This window comes from Scomber scombrus, chromosome 2 (genome assembly GCF_963691925.1).
Source record: "Scomber scombrus chromosome 2, fScoSco1.1, whole genome shotgun sequence".
NCBI classification, from domain to species: domain Eukaryota; kingdom Metazoa; phylum Chordata; class Actinopteri; order Scombriformes; family Scombridae; genus Scomber; species Scomber scombrus.
The window spans coordinates 2,644,231-2,657,531 of record NC_084971.1 but is presented as its reverse complement, the minus strand read 5'-3'; the positions used below and the strand labels follow the sequence as shown (position 1 = coordinate 2,657,531).

Genomic DNA, 13,301 nt, shown 5'->3' with positions numbered 1-13,301 from the left:
GTTGAGCACTGTTAACACTCTTATTAAAATGGTGATTGGCTGCATTCAGCACACACAGGGGAAATAACTTGTTAGTAATTTGCAAATGATGGAAGCAAATGCGTCTATGATATATTATATATATATATGGTTTATTGGGACCATGTACAATGTTACTGTACCAGTGTTAGCTTATAGTTAATTTTCATCTGCAGTCTCTTCAGTAGGTCAATATTTAACCATATAACTGCACAATAACAAACAGTACAAAACACTCAGGACACATATAAAATACAAAACTACACTCAATAACTGATGCCCTCCACAAAGGGGCAGGCTGCAACTTTCTTTGAGCTAAGTTTGATGCCCACATTTGATCAAAACATACAGTAGGTGTTCAGTACAGTATAATAAAAGGTATCCTGATACATTTTTGACCTCTAGTAGTACTATTGAGCTGGTCTTGTGCATTTACATAGGAACACGTGCATGCAGATGCTGCAATACACAGTCTTGCCAATGATTTGACACTATTCCAGTGATCTAAAGCTCAGCCAGTATGTCCATGTGGGCCCCACATGGGTTAATGTGGGCTAAGTGGGTACTAAGTGGACATGGGCTTGAACTGGGCAAATTGTGCATGTCCCACATGGTTTCAGTAATATGGACCTCATATGTGAAGCCCACATGGGCTGACTGTATGAGCCCCATAAGGGATGTAAGTGGGCTAAGCAGGCATTTGGCATAAACAGGGCAAATTGTATGGGCCCCATATTGTTTCAGAAACATTGTGGGCTGACTAAATGGGCCCCATTTAAGGTCAACTCTGATCCCACTTAGAACCCATATGGGCAAACATATGGGGCCTACATGGTTCTCACCCAGATGGGTCCCACCTGAAACCCAGTCAGAACCCACTTGGGACCCATATTTGCAGCCCAAATTTAACCCTTATGGGGCCCACATGGACATGCCGACTGGGAGGTGGCAGTAATCCACCAAGAAACACAGCAATGTGCCAACAAAGGCAGGGAAGAAAAAAACGGAAAGTTAGTAAATATGAATGTCAAAAACATAGGTTTTAAAACACTTTCAAAATCAGCTTCTTCTTTTTTTTTACGAGGAGGGATATTCATTCAACAAAATTGTCGATTGCAACGATAGGCTTACACATAGGTGAGTATCATTCAATGTAAACATACCTTGTTTTTTTTAAAGAAAACTCCACGGGGCACCTTTAACTATAAGTAACTAAGCATTAAGCAGAGTCGGACTAGGAACAAAATTTGGCCTGACAATTTTCATCTGGACTGGCCCCATTTTCCCCCAACATACACACTTATGAGTTGCATAAAGCAATATCAAGGTATTTATAACATAAAGGCTAATCAAGGTAACAACCTAACAACAGATGTACTTACATGGTTTCATAAAACTCACTAGGTGGGTCAGTCCAAGCCTGGTATTCAGGATCGAACAAAGTTTTGCTTTATCAGACTGCAAGCTTTTTTACTTTCACAATAATGACTGAGAGGATTCTATCCCCTCTCTCCAGACTCAGAGTTCTGGATGGTGGTGCAGAGGACAGATGCAGCGATACGTTGTGGTCTGCAGGGGTCATACTGGCTGCAAGTGGGGCAAGAATCACTGCTTCTGAAAGAAATACAGAAGATGAACATTGTTCAAGAATGGCCCTATGAGCTGCTGAGGCGGTATGGGAAAGATAAGGTAAGGTTTGCAATATCCTGAGCCCAACCCATTTTTCCTGAACTCTAAAACTATATTATAAGAGAAGTTTTACATGGATTGGACTGCAAAGGTGTTGTGTCATTGCTTTTCATTCTTAGAACTGTGGTTAAATGAAGATGCTTTATGTGGCTCTTTGTGTTTTCTTACCAGCTGACCTTAACGTTTGAAGCAGGCAGACGCTGCGACTCTGGTCCTGGAACCTTCATCTTTGAGACACAGCAGGCTGAGAAAATATTCTCTCTGATTCAAAGTACCATCAAACAGAAGACTTCATCTGTTACTTCAGGCAACCAAATCCAAGAGGGTGAAAGAGTTATTGTAACCAACATACGGGCTCATTCCCCTCTCCCAAAAATACCTGATATGACCAGTATGGCTTCCATTCTGGAAAGCAAACCGAAGACATCAGAAGACAGCGTGCATGCTCAAGACAGAGTTGATTCATCAGAATATATATCAGCACAGCCAGCTCCTATCACCCTCATGCCTCTCCCATTGGTCCCCACACATAACAGCCCCTCTGGAGTTCATCACGGTGGCCAATCAGAGGCAATATATGCTGACCCAGTGGATTGTCTCAAATCTGTGCCAAAACCCCAAGCAACAACGGCTCAGTATGTAGACCCTGCAATTGTTCTTCCACTTCACCCCCCCACTCCAAGAGTGTCACCAGTCACTCTGCCTCCTAACTCTTCCATGCCCACCTTCATCATCAGCCACCAAGATGCAGTCTACTCAGAGGTGTATGACAAAGTCAGCCAAGTCCAGAACAAACCAAATGTTGTTCAGACCAGAGGAAAGATAAAGCATTTTGCAGACGATGAACCCATTTATACTGTGCCTATGAGTGAGAAGGAGTCTCCAAAAAAAGAAACCAAACCAGACCCATTTGCCCACCTTTATGCCCAGGTCTGCAAACCAACTCCATCATCTAGTCCTTCTTCATCTTCTAACTCCTCCCCATGTGTCTCTTTATCCCCTTCTTCTGTTACCGCCAGTATGACCACAACAAAATCTTCGGATGATCTTGATGATGTCATCTATGAAAACCTTGGCATTATTTAATTCAGCTGTTAAAAGCAACTTAATACCAAAATGTTTCACCCACATCTGCTGTATGTAAAGGCTAACACTCTGAAACAGGGAATTTTCTAGATAAACACTATATACCTGTTTAGCACTTAATCTGTATGGATGTGTACATATTCAAACTGTTTTTTTTGCCATTCATGTGTTACTGTATTTTTTTTACGTATTTCTGAGTAATACAGTTGCACATGCTTATAGAGAAAATTTGACACTAAAAAGACCATTGATTTGACTAGCTGCTGAAGCCTCATATTAACCTCAGCTAATTGGAATTTATTTTTCACAAATGAACGCTGTGGATTTTTTCCCCATGTTGCTTACATTGAAAGCTTATGTGGAAGAAATTTCTAAATGCATATTATGAATAGGAGGAATAGTCACTGCAAGCAAAAGAATATTGTTTTTGAACAGACTTAAAAAGAATAGCCTATTTGGGCCCAGCAGCTGAGCTCTACTCTGAGGCTCCCAAGCAGGGTATGCCAGTAAGGATGAAATCACTTCCACTCAAAATAAGTTACTATAAGTTACTAAAATTAGAGGACCTCCTATTTTAACACTATTGCTAGAGTGACATATTTCCATTCCAGGGCATATAGAGTATCATTTCACAGCCTGGACAGTGTGAGCACCAGCACAAAGTCTCAATGTAAAAAGGTTTTGTATATATTGTGAGAATAATAATAACAAAAACAACAACAACAACCAAAATAAAGAATCTAATCAACGGATTGAATGTGCAAATGTTAGAACATTTTTAAGTACTGCACAGGATATATGATAGTATTTTTCTAAAGCTATAACGTTGACAATATATTAAATCGTTAGATGCATGTTGATTAGTGTTTTTATGATTGTTGTTCTGTTGACTCAAAAAAGCATGTTTACAAAAACTTGTTTTATGTATGTCAGATTTTTTTCTTTTAGTGCTGTATAAATAGCACATAGTCAGTATTTGTTACTTTTGCAAAGCATTTCTGAAAGTGTTATTAAAAGTTGTGCATTACCCACACCTCTTTCTGTCTGCACAAACTATGTTGTTCCATGAACATATAACCAATGTAGATAATATATTTATATGTAAACATTTTTATGTTGTCAACCACAAAAGAATATTGTACACTAATGTTTTATTTGTTGACCACAGTCATTTCATACAAATCAACCCATTCTCTGTTGTGTAATTGAAGCAAAGCTATATAACAAAACATAACGGAGTGTCTATTTGCACCCCTGGTACAAATAGCCTCGGCCACACAGCTGAGCTATTTGCACCCTAGACGTATAACAACGTGAAAACATGGCGGACATTCATCTTCCATGCCAACAGAAAAGGGCGAATTTCGAAAGGTTTCATATCTAATGTTTGTTCTAAAGACATTTCTGGCGGTAAAGTTTTATTATATTTTCATAACCTTTCCTCAGTGAATGCATACAAACGTCAGTTTAAATAATTTGTCGCCAATATCTATCTTCCGTATTAGCAAACATATTGGGCTGTCACATCACTACATAGGACCAAAGCGGTGGTGTAATGGGCAGCGTGTCAGTCATTAGTGCAGGAGACTCGGGTTTGAGTCTTTGCAGCAGCAGTTATTTGCTGCTAATGTTTTCAGCGGAAAAACTAACAAACTAACTTTGTTAAGTAAATGCATACAACCCGAAAATATCTGAATTTACAACTTTCAGGATGTTATATGATGGAAATCAGATCTTGACAGATAAGTCTATGGTTGCCATGGATACCAAATACATTTCAGACCTCTGAAGTCTCAGGCATTGGCCGTGAGACACGCATTTCAAGCTGCTCTCATGCTCACGCGCCACACCTGACATTTATTCACGCCGGGAAGTGATAGATCTCACCGGACAGAAATGATTATATGATATACAGAAGAGAACAGCGACATATATTTATCCCGCTGTCCCGGTGGGATACAGGAGTCTTCCACATCTCCAGACGCTCCCCTCCGACACTCAGTCCCGCAGCATGCACTCCTAATTGTACTGGGGTGCAAATAGCATACATTGATATTTGCACCAAGACGGGGCAAATAAAACACTTTGATACCAGGGTACAAATAGCATCCACTTCTAATTGTACTGGGGTGCAAATAGTGGGACTGCAGCAAGGTGCTCGGGAGCAAGCAAAAACTTAACATCCTTTAGATTTTCTCTGAAAGTCTGGCCCAGGTCCTTCACATAGAAATCAAAATTGAGAAAGTTGGAGAAGATCAAATTTTTTAACTTAATACATGTAAATTACTCACAAATCTTTAAACTACAATTGCAGTTACCACCAGTGGCCACAAGTGTCGACAACTCAACCAGGACTGATGTAACTGACTGATGTACCTGTGTTCAAATTCCTGGTCAACTTTAGATCTTTCATTTAACTTCCTGCAGTGTATGAACTCTTCTTCGTCAAAAAAGCTTGGGGAAAGGAATGTTAAATCTTTTTATTTATGTACAATGTTATTTACAGTCTTTTAAAAGCTCTCCATTTTGTCTCGTTAAATGCAGGCTGATCCAGCTATTACTTCAGAACAGCGAAACAGTCGAATAATGTCAAGGGTGGCAAGAAACTCGACAGTTGGCACATGTTTGTTGCCTTGGAGACATATATGCAGGTGAAGTGTAATTTAATAGGTAGATTCGTGATGTGTTGATGAAGAAGGAAACCACCACTGACATGTTTCAGTTGTATATTTTAAAGGTTTTATTACAAAGAGATCAGTGTCACATGGCCAATCTGAGAGAGTCCTTCCCTGGAACTTCTCTCTCACTACAATACTTACAACACTATATATACAGTTCCCAAAAACAAAACTCCACCTTCTAAACAAATGGTCAGTCTGGAAAAATAGCCTCTGGCCTGTCCTTTATGGCTAACTTTTAACTTTTAACCTAAGTAAACATCTGCTTTTGGAAGACATACAAGACAAAGACATGACGTCTCAATCCAGACACTACACAGGTGAGAAGGAATAACTGTATCAGAATTGCACACCTTCACAGGCAAAAAAAAAAAGCAAACACAATTCTAGCCCTATCTGACCCAGTGAGGCTTTAACAAAGCTCATTACACTCCAGTTAACAAAAGTTGAAAAAGGAGAAATGGCATTACTTTTCTTTTATGTCCCTCTCTTCTTCTTCTTCTTCTTCTTCTTCTTCTTCTTCTTCTTCTTCTTCTTCTTCTTCTTCTTCTTCTTCTTCTTCTTCTTCTTCTTCTTCTTTCTTCTTCCATAGCTCTAGGAAAGGTTTGGCTGGGATGCCTTGAAGAAGGTGTTTGCTGCCTACCACAAGATGAGCAACTTTCCAAACGACAACAAAGGAAAGATGAACCTGTATGCTGAGACTTTCTCTCAGACTGTGGAGATGAACCTGTCTGGATTCTTTAAGTCCTGGAGCCGGCCCATAGAAACAGCCACTGAAGAGAAACTCTCCAACCTGCCTCCTTGGAGTGACCACCCCATGATCCAGTATGACTGAACTGTAGACCGCTGCTGATTCATGTGCAGAGAGATGGTTGTTGATAATCAGTTAGCACATGTTATTGGTTGTGAACTATGGGCTGATTTTTTTCATTGATGTAGTGATTTCAAATAACTAAAATGGTTGCTTGTGTTATTGCAGGAAGATGGGTGTAATGATTTTCTGAATTCAGTTGTCTGACATTCTGTTTTCTTTTTGTTGTGTTGTCTCTTATCGAAGTTTTTTTATATCTAATACAATACAAGAAACATTAGTTACATAGTTGACTAGCTTAGCTTAGCCTAGCCTTTTTAACATGGAAACATAAATCTTTAATGTAACTGTATTGATATTTGCCTTTACTGTCAATTCAAAATACGACTATAAACATTTATTTCACCCCTCTACTACTTTTTGTTCATTCATTTGTTCTTCAACGTGAAGCATAAAAAAAGTGCATGATTATAAAATACACCATTTCGAATAGGGGACAACTTGTATGAATAGTACTTTATTTCACACTGTATTTAATATGAAAAATAAGTCATTCTAATTCTTTATAGTCTTTATAGTGGCTGTAGAATGTGTCAACAAAAACTGAAAATGTATAAACTTCATAAATGTATAATTTACAGAAGAGCTGTATTGGATTAGATTACACAGATGTACGAGTGTGTATATATAAGTACTTACTGTAGCTGTACCATTTACTATTACTATATTTCAAATTGGTAAAGTCAACTTATATAAATAATACAAAAAATAAAGCGCATGATTTAAAAGCTATGACTTATAGGTGTACAAATCTGCTTAACATTCAGCATTACTATGTGCTTTATTATCTTGGTTCATGTATGGGAAATAGAACAAGTGAAAGAACTCAGTAATACATTATTTCTGCCCAAAACATACTCATGTCTGCTGGCCTGGAGAGGTCTATGCTCCTGCCTGTAGTGCTTGTATGCTACCTGCAGCACGTATGGATTGAGACAGCATGCCTCAAATCCTGGGTGCTGTGTCAGGCACATCGAGCCTTGGGGTGAGATTCTCCACCAGGGCCAGTTAGGCATCTACCTCCCTAGCTGTGGCCATCGCCTCGCATTTCCCACACAAGCACCTATCAAACAAAACGTGTACCAGGAAAATGTTTCTCTGTCTGTCTCTCTCTCCCGTGGTTATAGTAAAGCACTATACCTCATAGTGTGGGGGGGATTTCAACGAGTATGAGACGCAACTTTAACAATCTCATTAGTTTCTGTTATTGGTAAGTATCAAAACTCCTGCCTGTATTAGATAACCAATACTATTTTTTCTATTGCCTGATACATGATAGTAATCTGTACTGGGCAGGTGTCCCTCACCAAGACACCTGCCCTGCTCTCCACTGGTTGTCCTGACCATATACAGTCTATGGTCCTGACACCACAGCTCAATCTCTCTCCTCTGACCATGTACTGTATTTTCCTCCTGGTCTCTCCCTGCTCTCTGGGTGCATAGCAGGCTCATAGTTGTAGGCTGCGGCCCGTCATTTGTGTAATTATACACATTTAAAGTGTCCTCAGCATCAGCGCTTTTATTAGGATCCATTGTTTTTCCACTTTCCCTCTCATTACGTCACTTCTGGTTTGGCTTTTTCAGATGCGGAAGTTAAATTTCACAAAAACGACTCCAAAAGCCTCAATAGTGTATTTATAAGTATATTTTAAACAAAAACTAGTTCCTACATTATTTTTCTAAACATTCATTCAATGGGGACTCTATCCTGCAACCTGCTCTTTAAATTAAACCTGAAGAGTTCGGTTTAGACCTGCTCTATGTGTAAAGTGCCTTGAGATGACTTTTGTTGTGATTTGGCGCTATTTAAATAAAGATTGATTGATTGATTCATTGTTTGTATCCATTATAGATCTCTTATCATGCACATATATACAGAATATCTAGTATCCATTTCCATCCCATTTTATTACAGTTTCTACTCGAGTCAAACAGCAAGCAGAAAACTGAAAGTATCGCATTGATTTGGATTTTGACTGTATGAGTCCCCCTAAAAAGTCGAAAAAGCCTGGGGAAACAATGTTAAATATTTTCTATCTATGTTAATTATATCTTAATTCAATTCTATGCTCTCACATTGCAGTGGTCTATGTTTACTCTATGTAATCTAAATGTGGTTGAAACCCTGTTCTAGTATAGCCTCTTCCATTACATGTATTCATATCAGAGCTCATGATAGAATGCACTGAATTACTGACTGTGAATTAGTTACAATAAATGTAAACTAAGAGAATTATATAAAAAGTATAAATGGGTATTCTACAAAAACTCAACCATGACAGTGTCACAACAGGAAATGAAGACACAAACTCAAAATGTTACCTTATTAACAAGTACACAAGTGTATTATTTCATTTTATTTATATATGCAAGCAAGTTTATGTCTTTACAAATAAAAAAAGCCACTGTCTGCCCAAGCTGTTGGCACAGATATGTACAAAAATGAAGGAGTGAATCAGATAAAGCCTGCTACTAAGCAAAAAGTACAAAAAGTCTAAAATACTATGGAGAGACAGAAAAAAAAACCAAAAACTACTCCCAACGTCCAAAGTGTCCAACCTGACATAATTCATGGATCTGAAACACGTGATGATCAGTTTATATCGACTGACATCAGCTTTTAGATCTGTGGTTCAGTTCATGATGGACAAAGAGCTGAATTTATTCAGGCACAGAGGATCAGATTTTTAATCCTGTGATACAGAGCTGAGGCTTTATAGCTGCAAAAACAGGAAAGTCCCTGTTACACAGTCAAAAACAGATCAAATCTTTCTCACAGAAGGTTATAAATCAGATTTTCATGTTGTTGAAATTCGTGATTTATGCTGACACAGACAGATTTTCTGAATCCTGTCACAAACGTGCAGTCAGGATTGTGGAATGGTAAAGTGAGTCCATGTTCAGCAGTGGTCAGTGGGTAGACAAGAAGGACGCAGGATTAGCACGTGTCAATACACATTTTCATCTTTACAAAGAGACGTGGCTTAAATGAGGAGACTTAAACAAATGGAGAGCGAGCAGCTCACATCCTCTTCGTGATTCTAACAGCACCTGGATCTTCTTTTGGCTGCTTTAATACCAGACGTTCAGGTGCTTTGGATTAATCTAGGCTGCATTTACACCAACTGCAAAAGATGACCCACTTTGACTTTTTACTCTGGTGAAAAAAAAAACCTTTTCACATCTAATTTTGGCCACATTCATATGCAGAGATCCAATTCAAAAGGAATCTAATACCTGTTAGTTCCTTGCATCCCTCTGAACTCAGAAATCAGCAGTCAGTGTGGCTTTCAACCAGTCCTCCTTCTTTTTCACCTTCAAACATGATAGCGCAGCTCTGAATTTGCTTCAGTAATGGTTTGATATATCTCTGAGCCTTGTCAGCGTCCATACAGATGGTGACCTGGCTGTGCGAGCTGTGCAGACTGTCCTTGTTGCTAGGTTACATTGTGCTTTACTTATGCTTCACTGACTCATGTGTACATATGCAGGTTTTTTCCGAGTACGTAAACACAGGAAATCAAACATGAGTCACTTTTGAATTTAAATATGGAAAAAAAATCTGAATTGGACATCAAAAGCTGTGATGTGAATGTAGCCTAAACCCCCCATGTAGAGAGAGGAAGAGGATGTGAGCACAGGTGGGTGCAGGATAATGGGTGGCCAGAGCAATACATTACACCACATCTGTAAATCCGCTTTATAATAAAATAAAGAACACCATGATCATATATCACTTAAGACTTTCAATCATAGATTCATGCACTTGTACGCCAGAAATGTAATGGATTTCTTGTTTACTTCTTGTTTGGGTCAAACTGCTACAATATATTGCTCTGGTGGTAAACAACTGAGCAAGCAAGCTAGCTTAGCAACACCATTAGCAACAGGAAGCGCAATACTGCACACTGAAAAGTGGAAAACAAAACAAAAACAGCAGAACAGTGCCAGTGGTAAAGAAGGATTTTTTTGTATTGTTTTAATCATTAAAATGATGACCATTGAATGCATAACCATGCCACAAACAACAACTAGATTCACTGTCTTTTTTAATTTTTTTTTTTTTATACCTAGTATAAGATTTTCTTCGTTATTATGAATTCATTCATTTTCATCATTGTTATTTCTTCAGGTTATAACCAATGCTGCAAGACTATACACAGATCCCACCATGGGGATCTCAATGCACTTACACACCAAGAATTAGAGAGAGAGAGAGCTCACAATGGTCAATAAGTGCACAAAAAACTATTTTTTTTTTTTTTTTAAATCTGAGGTTAAAAACACTGACAAGACATCCATTGTCAGGCAATGAAATGATAGAATACTATTACTGTAAAACTAGACCCTTAAAAATACTGACTGTATGCAGCCGAGACACACCTGAACATGAACATGAGTCTGGTGGAGTCCCCCATCATGAGCACGGATGGATGGTGCTTTTTTGCGGGGTTTTTTTTTCAATCTTTAACTTCCAGCTGCATATACACAACACACATAATCTGATTTCAACTCTTTTATCTTAAATGGTTTTTGAGAATCTACAAACTGCTTGATTCTCAACATTTTATCAGATGTTGGGGTGCCATCTTGTGGCCTTTTTGTAATACTGCTGTTTTTGCACATATTACCTCATTTACTACAACTAATGTCTTGTGTACTTTATGTTGTTAATAGTCTTTTTTTCAATATCTGAATGTTTTCTCAACTTTTTAGCACACTTCCATGTGAAAATCATCTTGCTGATCTGGGGCACACATCTGTTTTATTGGTATTTCTCTCGTCTCCATATGTCAAGGACCCAATTTTGTATGATGTGTGTGTATGTGTGTGTAACTGCAGCTGTCACAGGGAGTAGAAGTTCAGGACATTGGGACTGAACAACCTCCTCCAGACTCTGTAACCGATAGGAAATCATTCTCCCGGCTGCTCACCTCAACTGTTTCACATATATGTATATCTTTATACAGAGTTAATGTAGGTACAGTGCTTAATACTGACCACAAAAAAAGAAAAGAAAAAAACACATTTAATTTTTTTCCCAATTAAATGATTTCACATTTTAAAAGTTTAAAAGGTTACAAGTTGATAATAAAATAGTGAAATGTTATTGGTGAAAAGTAAAAGATCAAAGAATTATGGCTCAGAGTGATGGCGGTGGTGGAGTCTGTGTGTGTGTGTGTGTGTGTGTGTGTGTGTGTGTGTGTGGGTGTGTGTGTGTGTGTGTGTGTGTGTGTGTGTGTGTGTGTGTGTGTGTGTGTGTGTGTGTGTGTAATGTGTGTCTGTGCTGGTAGTCTCATCAAATCAAACCCTCCACTATCACCATCAGCACCACCATCTTCATCATTCTGGACACGCAGTTAATTCCCTCTCAGTCATCTCTACTGGCAGATAGAGAATCATCACTTTCCTTCACAGCTTATAACAGGACATAACATACAATCCTTTTATTCTTACGGCTGGTTTGAACACATAATACAAACATAACAGGCCTGTACACTGGTGACACACTAAGTTTAATTAGCTTAATTTTCACATCTCCTTCTTTTGAAGCTTAATCGGTGTTTACACTGCATAAGAACAAGTAAGTTAATCCTGATTTTTCCCACAATAACTATAGTCTAAAACAGGTGCGATTGGTCATTTAAAAAAATAAATAAGTTAGGATAAGATTCCAAAATGTAAACGCTAATCATAATTTTACTACCCCTAATTTTAAAATCAAATCCAAGCAGATTACCTACGGCTGCTGAGCTGAGACTAACTATAAAAAAAAACGTCTGAGGACAGAATTGAGGCACCGAATACGAACTGCGAATAGCTTTGGATCCATATGAAACCAATCCAGAAAATTCCCAAACCATGAGCTCATAACATTGTTCATCTTGGCCTTCATTCCCAAATAACACTACTCCAGTTCAACCGGTGCCTGAAACCACTTTTATCAAGCATTTATTAAGCCCGTCTAGAAGTGTGTTCGTCTTTGAACGCCTCACAAAATCCACTGGTGGGCTTATAAGATATTAAAAAATGCCTCAAAAAGCTTCTGCTCGGCTTCTTTACAGACCTCCATCTTTAAAAACATACGGTTCAGATAGAAAATAGCAAGCTCAGCCTTTAAAAACCTACATCGGAGCCACTCCTGAACATCCGAGACACCACCTACAATTCACAGTAATTATAATCTGTCCATGTCACCAATGACAAGCCGACTGTTACAGAAGCTATCAGTGAGGTTTGAAATCCAACTTATGACTGAACAGTAATTTTGGTCACATTAGGGCCTGATGAAAAAAAAAAAAATTAAATTGAAAACAAAATGAAACTCTTTAAGATGATTGGTGTATACGCGTGTGTGTGTATGTGTGTTTGTGTGTGTTTGTGTGCAGAATCACTGAAATACAGAATCATTACATGAAAATGTGAACGTGAAAAAAACCCCACCCTGAACCCTCCCCGAAGAACACCCCTGCCCTCTTTAAATACCCCCCGATGCTAAAATCACACGTTAAATGATACTGATAAAAAATGTGGCAAAAATTTCAAAAAGTGAGAAAAAACATCATTTAAACAGACCGATGAGACACGTTAAAAAGACTTTGTGCTGCTAAGATGTGCTGTTTCTGAGGACGAATCACAAGTTTGTACAAACTGGGGGGACGAGGGGAAGACGAGGGGGTGGGGTGGGGGGGGGAGACACCAAGCACTGTTTCACTAGTTGTTTTAAATGGCCTCTGCCATTGAAATCCCCGCTGCCATCTGAAGTACTTATACACTGACATGTAATTACACAGCAAAAATAGAACACTATTAAGATCATTTTGACGTATTTATGACATCAATTCCTCTGCATATTTTATCAATCGATATATGTTTTCTTTGTTTTTATCACAATTAACCATTAAGCCTCATTAAGTGCATTCCGTTTCAAAAACCCCTCAACCCCTCCACCCTGCCCT

General features: G+C 38.5%; 1 protein-coding gene across 1 annotated transcript in view; it reads right to left on the bottom strand.

Moving 5' to 3' along the window:
* Positions 1–810: 810 nt before the first annotated feature.
* LOC134001449 (dual specificity testis-specific protein kinase 2-like) overlaps positions 811–13,301 on the bottom strand; it is an 87,441-nt gene continuing 74,950 nt past the window's right edge. Inside the window, exon 12 of the mRNA XM_062441053.1 lies at positions 811–875. The gene's annotated coding sequence lies outside the window, so the exon portion shown is untranslated. The remainder of the gene's footprint in view (positions 876–13,301) is intronic.